This window comes from Lolium perenne, chromosome 3 (assembly GCF_019359855.2).
Source record: "Lolium perenne isolate Kyuss_39 chromosome 3, Kyuss_2.0, whole genome shotgun sequence".
In the NCBI taxonomy this organism is placed as follows: Eukaryota; Viridiplantae; Streptophyta; class Magnoliopsida; order Poales; family Poaceae; genus Lolium; species Lolium perenne.
This window is the reverse complement of record NC_067246.2, coordinates 77,788,221-77,797,287: the sequence shown is the minus strand read 5'-3', so window position 1 is coordinate 77,797,287 and position 9,067 is coordinate 77,788,221.

Sequence of the window (9,067 nt, the reverse complement as noted above, 5' to 3'; positions counted from 1 at the left end):
CAAGGACTTCACCGACCTTAAGTCTACACTTGATAAAGCCCTCAGCGGCTTCATAGCCGAGGTTGGCATCGACAAAATCAGGCATGAGAAGAAAGTGAAAGGTTGCTATGTGTGCAACCACATAACCAAGTTCCCCTGCCTCAAGCAATCGGCGCATGACAATGGGATGGAGGCCTGGTTTGCCATCCTACAGATGAGGTCGATTGTAAGGTCTCAGAACGATCTCTTGTTGCCATCCAGTCATCAGCGGATGTTCGTGAACATGGCGGACACCACCGATGAAAACGTGAGAGCCGAGTTCCGTGCCATCCAGCGGACCATTTGCACAATACTCTGGAGGGATGTCTGCGGTAATGGTGGCTTGTTCCACTATGGTCCCGCACTTTCTAAGGCCGAGATAGAAGGCCGATTAGAAGATGGATGTGACGATAGAACATTCAACACGCTCGAGGGCATCCGTCCCTTCCCGCCGAAGCCGACTTGACTCAAACACTTTTGTCCTTTGCAAATGTTAGTCATAAAATTACTTAAGTAATTTCCATGCTTTTTCTTTGCACTACTCTATGTTATATCTCTCTCTACTAATGTACTAACAACTTTCATTTCTTTTTTCTGTGTTTGCATAGATGACGTACTATGTCGTCTACCACGGCAGGGTTCCTGGAGTCTACGAGGACTGGGAAGACTGTAGGAGGTAGGTCCACCGTTTCAGCGGCAACAGCTACAAGGGGTACACCACTTTGGAGGAGGCGGAAACTCGATACGCCAACTTTCGAGCGGGACAGAGGAGGGAGATGTGGAGGACCCCTTTCATCGTGATGATGCTTGCCGCCACCGTCTCTCTAGTTTATTATGTCATTGTTGTTTAGCTAGGTCATCGACACTGGACTTATATGTATTTCTGTAACATGTGCTACTTCGAGTCGTGATGTTTGAACCATATGGTCAACTATCTACTATCTAAACTTGTCTTATTAATGCATGCATGTTGTGAACATTTGGGACTTTCTATATAACTGTGTATCTATGTATCTGGCTGTATTTCTAGTAATATCTGTGTTATACTTTGATGTGTGTATTCTTGTGTATGTACTGTGTATTCTGGTCTGTATTCTGGTGTGTATTCCGGTGTATATACATTACATTTCGACTTTTATTTTTTTAATCCTGTGATCAATACCACCGGCGCTCCTAAACTATACCCCTGGTGAAATTGGAATCGCCAGCGGTGCAGCCGATTACCCCCGACGAATTCGTAAGACGCCGGTGCTAAGCCAGTACCGCCGGTGATTTGAGAAAAGCGCCGGGGATAATGACACTTACCACCGGCGATTTGGAAAACGATGGCGGTAAGGGGTTACCACCGGCGAGGAGGTCGCCGGCGAACACGAAAACGCCGGCGGTAAGGGTTTCTGGTGCGCCGGCGGTAGTACATTTCCTAGTAGTGTTTGGCTAAGTGCCACATATGCCTCTATGCATATGCTTTATTTGATTTTTGTTCTCTTTTGGTTTCACCAAGATTTGGGTGGTAAGCCTTAAATTAGGTTTGTTGAGGTATTTCCAAACCATCTACCAAGGTAGACAAAGCAAGGTTTAGCATTTGCAAAAAGTAGCCATAGGCTTGCATATGCCTTTTTCTTATTTAAGATCTTTCCTTTTTATTTTGTTTTTCAAAGGTTGGTGATAAGAGGAAAGAGGTTTAGGGTTTAGTGGGGTTTACCAAGGTTCACCACCGTTTAGAAAAGTAAGAGAGGGTAGGGTTCAAAATTCACATATTAGGGCTATAGGCCCACATATGTCTCTTTACTTTATTTTGGGGTTTCTCAAAATAGACCCACTTGGTTTTGAGAAGGTTAGGGTTTAGGGTTTTGGAAATGTGTTCAAAGTAATAAACCAACAATCATGGCAAAACACAAGTATTAGGTGTGAGCACTATGCATAGCACTCTATGTAAGCAAATTTTTTGTTGGTTCTCATTTTTGGAAAAAGGAAATTCATTTTCTCTTTGCTTTAAAATTTGGGATGTTACACTTTTTATGTGTGTATTTCTCGAACTGACAAATTCATTTGCATTTAAACTATGCAGTTTGTAATAAAAAAAGAACAAGGAGTCAAAAAGAGGCATCAACATATCAAGGCTAGAAAAAGGAAATCATTCTGCAGCTGAATCGCTATGCCTATATGTTTCGGATAAAACAAGAACACATATAGTTGGGTTTTGTGGACTATAGTTTCCAAATCGCCACTACTAGTTTGAATTTTTATTTTTCCCTGACCATGATCTGGTGTTTGCCAAACTTTGTCCTTCTATTTTCCTGAAAACCAGACTGTCTACTATGATGTCTTCTTGTTTTTACTATGATGTTACTATGCAAAATGAAAACTATGGTTATATTTGTGCCATAGGTATGCTTTCTCTCTTCCACTACTTTCTGATAGTATTCATCTATTTTTTGATCAACCTAGTATGGGGTAAAAAGTATCCCAACATGTTTGCTTTGTAGTTTGAAATCAGCCTAGACATATCATGTAAAAGTAAACTAGGTTGTCTCCTCTTGAATTCATATCTTTTTGTTACAGATCCATGTGCTTTTTTGTGTTCATGCTGCTGAAAAATAGACAACCTAGATTTTGCAGGTAGTATGATTTTACAAAAAGTTGTAGGTATAACAGAAATCAAACTTTGCATATTTTTCATAGCAATATCTCTGCAAGTGCTCATGAAAAAACCACAGATTTATAGGCAGAACAGAAAACCAAGTTTTGTATGTTGATCTTGTTACAGATGTTCATGAAAAGATCTTTTGTACAGAAGAGAACCACTCAGATTTGTAGGGTAGAAAAAGGAACCAGTTTGTATGTTGTTTTTTGTTTTCCTCGCCATATCTGTGCAGATGTTCATGAAAGCTAGGTATTTTTGTACAGAATAGATTTGTAGAAAAAAGAAACCCAATTTGTAAGTTGATTGTGTTAGCCATGTATCTGCAGTTGTTCATCATAAAAAAGGAACTTTTTCTCTGGAGATCTGGGAGAGAGGTGTTGGTACAGATCTGGTTGGTTCGGACCAACCAAACAAATGTGTTCATGTTGCTGTAAATAGATAATGAGGAGAATAGGGATTACCTTCTACTGGAGGGAAAATAGATGTTTTTGCTGATGTGCAGTTGCTCTGAACTATTTTGGATCCATGGGTGTTCTCTGTAGGAGATCTGGAGGAGGAAGAAGGAGATATGGAGGAGGAAGAAGGGGATAGGCATGAGCAAAGATGAGTTCTTGGACAGTATGATTTTGTCTAGGGGCGAGTGGGTATGGTGGGTTTGGTCTGTACAGTCGTTGGAGGGTGGTACAGATATATCATTGGGCCTCCTTCATTTTCCCATCTTTTTTGACTTGCTTTTTCTGTCCTTTGCTGTTGTCTTGACGTGTGTTGAACGACTGGTCGGAAGAGAATCAAAATCGAATGTTGGGCCGTGCAAAACTAGCACTCGGATGCTGGCCCGAACCATCCAGCACTCGGATGTTGGCTAAGACCAACCAGCACTCGGATGCTGGGCCGGACCAACCAGCACCAGATGCTGGCTAGCCATGTCCTAAATTATAACCTGTAAAAACGTGGATGCAGGTCACAGAGAATGTGTTTTGCAGTCCAAAAATAGCTCGCGCAGACCAAACACCGCAAAAAAGACACTAAAACAAAATATTGCCCAATATTCCCCTACCTAGGCCTAGAGTCAATGTTTTTTATTTATTTTTCTCTCCCTCATCTTCTTCCCCAATCCGACCTATTAGGTGTTTCGTGTTATATGATTTCGGGACTTGGCCCATCGATATAAAGGGTCATCGGTAGGGTGGAGGACTCCTCCATACCTACGATCGTACAAGAAAGAAAACATATACATACAAAACATCTAACACTCCCCCTTAATCTAAACCCGTGGAGAGGTTTAGATTACGCTTAAACTCCTCTAACTTCTTGACAGGAAGTGCCTTTGTATAGCCATCTGCCTGCAACTTGATCTTTGCTAGAAACAAACTTGATATCTAGCAAATTTCTTGCAACTCTTTTTCTAAAAAAATGAAAATCAATTTTGATGTGCTTGGTACGAGCATGAAAAACTGGATTTGCAGACAAATAGGTAGCACCCAAGTTGTCACACCAAAGACATGGATTTTCCTTCAATTTTACGCCAAGTTCACCAAGGACGGCTTCAACCCATACCAGCTCTGCTGTAGCATTTTCTAAGGCCTTATATTCTGCATCAGTACTTGAAGAGACCAAATTTGGTCCAACAAATATGGCAAAACCTCCTGTAGATCTTCTATCATCAAGAGAGCCTGCCCAATCTACATCTGAAAAGGCACCAAGGAATTTAGAATATCTCACAAAAGTAATTCCAGTGTTCAAAGTATCTTTCACTTATATGAGAATACGTTTGACAGATGTCCAGTGTTCTGTAGTTGGAGCATGGAGATACTGACAAACCTTATTGACAAAATATGAGAAATTTGGTCGTGTCAGTGTTAGATATTGCAAGCCTCCAATACTGAGTATTGGAACCTGGAGATGTACTAGTTGTAAGAGATAACTGTTCAGTGGAAGACAAAGGTGTTAGAGATGATTTACATCCATGCATGCCGACTTTTTGAAGCAGATCCTTAGCATATTTTTCTTGTGTCAAAAGCAAGCAATTCCGTGTCTTTGTAACCTCAATACCAAGAAAATAGTGTAAGTCACCTAAGTCCTTGATGGCAAAGTTCTTATTCAGATTTTGAAGCAAAACAGAAATAGCATGATCAGAAGAGCTTGTCACTATGATGTCATGAACATATATTAGCACACACATAGTAATACCAGACTTGTTAAAAAGGAATAGTGAGGTATCAGCCTTTGAAGGTGTAAAACCAAGATCACAAAGTTTAGAACTTAGCCTAGAATACCAGGCTTAAGGAGCTTTCTTCAATCCATATAATGCTTTATAAAGTTTGCAAATATAGTGCGGAGTATGAGAATTCTCAAAGCCTGGAGGTTGTTTTATGTATACTTCCTCTTCCAGAACACCATGAAGAAACACATTCTTGATATCTAGCTGCCGTAAACTCCAGCCACGAGAGACAGAAAGAGCTAAAATTGTCCTGATAGTAGCAATCTTAACCACAGGATTAAAAGTATATTCTTAATCAATACCATACCTTTGTTTGAATCCTTTTGCAACCAAACGTGCTTTGTATCTATCAATCGTACCATCTGTTTTTCTTTTTATGCGATATACCCACTTCCAGTCAATCAAGTTTTTATTTCTGCTCGGAGGAACAAGATGCCAAGTCTTATTCTCTATTAAAAGCTTTGTATTCTTCCTCCATAGCCATGCACCAATTTTCATCATCTAGGGCCTTTCTCAATGTGTATGGTTCACATGTAGATGACAACAAACCATAGCGAATTGTACCATCTGTATACTTTTTCGGATTTGTTATACCTCTCTGTAGACGAGTGCGAATGGGAGACGGTGGCGCTGGTGGTGCAACATTTAGCACCGACAAAGGTGAAGCTGAGTCATTAGACGAAGAACTGGGCGTAGAATCCTCTGCAGACTCATCCGACGCAGAATATCCACCTGAGCCAGGAGAATCTGGCGCAGAAGTTCTGCCTATACCAGGGGAGCTAGCCAGAGGGCGACGCGTGGAGGATGTTGCATGTGCGTGCTCAGTGCCTGGAGCAGCGCGCGTGGGCAGCACAGACCGCGAGGAAGGAATCTCCTCGTGCGCGTGGGCGCGGACCGCGAGGCACCAGGTGGTGGCAGCGGATCTTCCTTGGGATCGCTGTCCTTGAGATCAGGCGGGGCAGAGGAATGTTCCTCCTCATGCTCCGCGTCAGTCTCGTCTTCTTCTGCAACATGCGATAATGACTGGTTCTTCCATTTCCGATTTTGTTTCAGCTCCGTTTTCTCCCCTCTGCTTCTCCATCCTGCATCACATTAGTACAGGACACAATAGACACAACATGATCATCAAAATTTGCATCATACATTTGGGAGAAAGGTGTGTAGGATGGAAGAAGCAAAATATCTTGTTTTAGACGAGCACCGACATTTGGATGTAATGTGGAGAAAGCAAAAACATTCTCATCAAACACAACATCTCTAGAGATATAGACCCGGCCTGTAGAAATATCAAGACACTTAACACCTTTATGGAGGGGACTATAGCCTAAAAATGCACACCATTTTGAGCGGAAGTCAAGTTTGTGTTTATTGTAAGGACGTAGACTGGGCCAACAAGCACAACCAAAGGTTCGAAGAGCATCATAATTTGGTGTGACATTAAGGAGACGCTCAGTAGGAGACTCAAAATCAAGAACTTTATTCAGGAGAATGTTTATAAGAAAAGTAGCTGTATGAAAAGCTTTATCCCAAAACTTAAGAGGCATGGATGCATTATCAAGCAAGGAAAGACCAACTTCAACAATATAACGATGTTTTTTCCAGATGAACCATTTTGCTGATGAGCATGGGGATAGGAAACATGATGTGTGATGCCAACCTTTTGAAAGAAACCATTCATTTTTTCATACTCTCCTCCCCAATCAGTTTGCATGGTAACAATTTTCCTACCAAACTTGCGCTCAGCATACTGCTGATAATTAAGAAAGACTTGATAAACATCAGAATACTTTTTGAGTAAATAAATCCATGTGAATTTACTAAAATATTCAATAAAGGTTACATAGTATGCATGTTTCCCACAGAAAGAGGAGCAGGGCCCCATACATCAGAGAACACTTGCTCTAAAGGAGTAGTAGAAACACTAGTGGATATGGGATATGGTAGTTGATGACTCTTGGCTAACTGACAAGAATCACAAACATATGGAGTGCTTTCTGGGGTGTAAGCTATTTTATTTATCCTAAGAACTTGTTGAACCACAAAGGAAGATGGATGTCCTAAACGGTGATGCCATGTAGATGATGACGGCTTTATTGCGATGAAGGCAAGCTTGGAGGTCTCATTGCACATGGGAAGCAAGGGATAGAGACCACCATGGCATGGCCCTCTAAACAAATCCTTAATCAAAAAGAAGAAAGGATGAAACTCAATAAAGACATGATTATCAAGGGTAAAACGATGAACAAAAAGGAGATTCTTTGATGCATTAGGGACATGAAGAATATTATTGAGATCGAAGGAACCATGTGAATGTGAAAATTTTGAATAACCAATATGGCTAATGTGCATACATGTGCCTTCAGCCGTGCGGACACGGTCATGTCTATTGTACTTATCATGCGTCGAGAGCTTGTGCAGCTCACTGGTGATGTGGTCGGTGGCACCTGTGTCGGAGTACCAATTTGTGTCTACACCATATGATGCAAAATTTGCACCCTTGTCACCCTTGTTGCCACGATCATCATCATCCTCATAACGCCACCAACATTTGATAGGTGGTGTCAACAAAGGGTGTGGGAGCACGGTCAGAGCGACATCGTCCCTTGCTGCCACCATCATTGCAGCGACGGTCATCATCATCACGACGGCGTGGGCAGTTGAAAGTGCATAGAGCCCCCATGTGTGGTTTTGGTAATTAATGACAATCCCTATGGACTAATGTTTGCATTGAGTTATATTTGTAGGTGTTGTCCATAGGCAATGCTTGAACCATATGTTGGCTTCAAGGTTGCAATAAGAAGAAATTGATGAAGGATATCAAGTGTCAAGTATGTCTTGAATATGAAGATGAAGTGAGCCCTCAAGTTACTTCAAGACATCAACATAATGAAGTGCAAGTTCAAGATGAGCCAACTCAAAGAGATCATGAGATTGAAGCTTTCCATGAAGAAATGAAGTGCAAGTTCAAGATGAGCCATCTCGAAGAGATCCTTTGCTTGACTCTTGCCTGCCATATGGTGATCATGGACATGTGAAAATGCGCCGAAGAAGAAGCTCTCCCATGGTGGATTATGGGGGAGCAATCCACAAGACTTCGTCAAGCAAGCACAATCAAGAAAGGCGTTCCATCTTGTTGAGATCAAGATCATCATCATCGAGTTCAAGTGGAATGCGCAAGTATAAGGTTTGCTCTTGATAGGGTTTCTTTCTCACCGGTCTCATAGTGTAGTTGGAGACCGGTTTATATTTTAGTTGCCGTACTATCAAGAGGGCTCTCGAGTGAGTAACTCAATCGTATCGTTCGGTGAGAGCTCAAACCTTTGCATCCTTGAATCATCTTTATTGGTTGTTATTTGGATCTTATACATGTGATGTTTTAGAGCTTGTGCTTATTCTCATGACAAGCTCTAGTTCATCGAAAACGGATTTCGCATAGATCACTTGTTGCGTTTTCGAGTTTGGTGATTTTCTCGGTTTCTCATGTTGAGGTGTTGCACCTCTAAATATAATAGAAAATCACCCCCACTAGTTTCCATATTTTTTTTGGGTAAGCTCTTGTCTACCTCTTTCCAACAAAATTGGTTTCACTCTATTCGGAGCTACCAATCTTAAGTTTTAGATTTTACAAGGTAGCAGGTTTATTTCAGCAGGCCGGATTTTCCGGGCCGGATATTTGCAAAATATCCGGCCCCTGAAATTTGGCTAAGGACTTTCGACGATGTCGCGCAGTAACCCCCTAGATCCAGGCCGGACTTTTGCCCAGAATTTCCCAGTGGCCGGATTTTCCGGGGGGGGGGGGGGGGGGGATTATCCGGCCCTCACTTACACCGGATTATCCGGCCCTGGATTTTCCCCAATGGCTCGATTTTCTTGGGGGGTATAAATACCCCCCTTCTTCCTCCTTGGGCTGGTGCTTCTTCCACTCTCTCTCTCTCTCCTGCATTGTTGATCTTGAGAAGCTTGCCCTATCTCTCTATCCCTCCATGATTCTTGCCCCCTTTTGAGGAAAAAGAGAGAGGAGATCTAGATCCACACTTTGACCAAACCAAATCATCTCTTTGTGAGTGAATCTTTGGGATCTAGATCTTGGAGAATTTTGTGTTCTCCTGTTTGTTCTTCCTCTCTTATTCCCCCAATAGCTTTTGTAGCTTTGTTGGAATTTGAGAGAGAAGGACTTGATCATC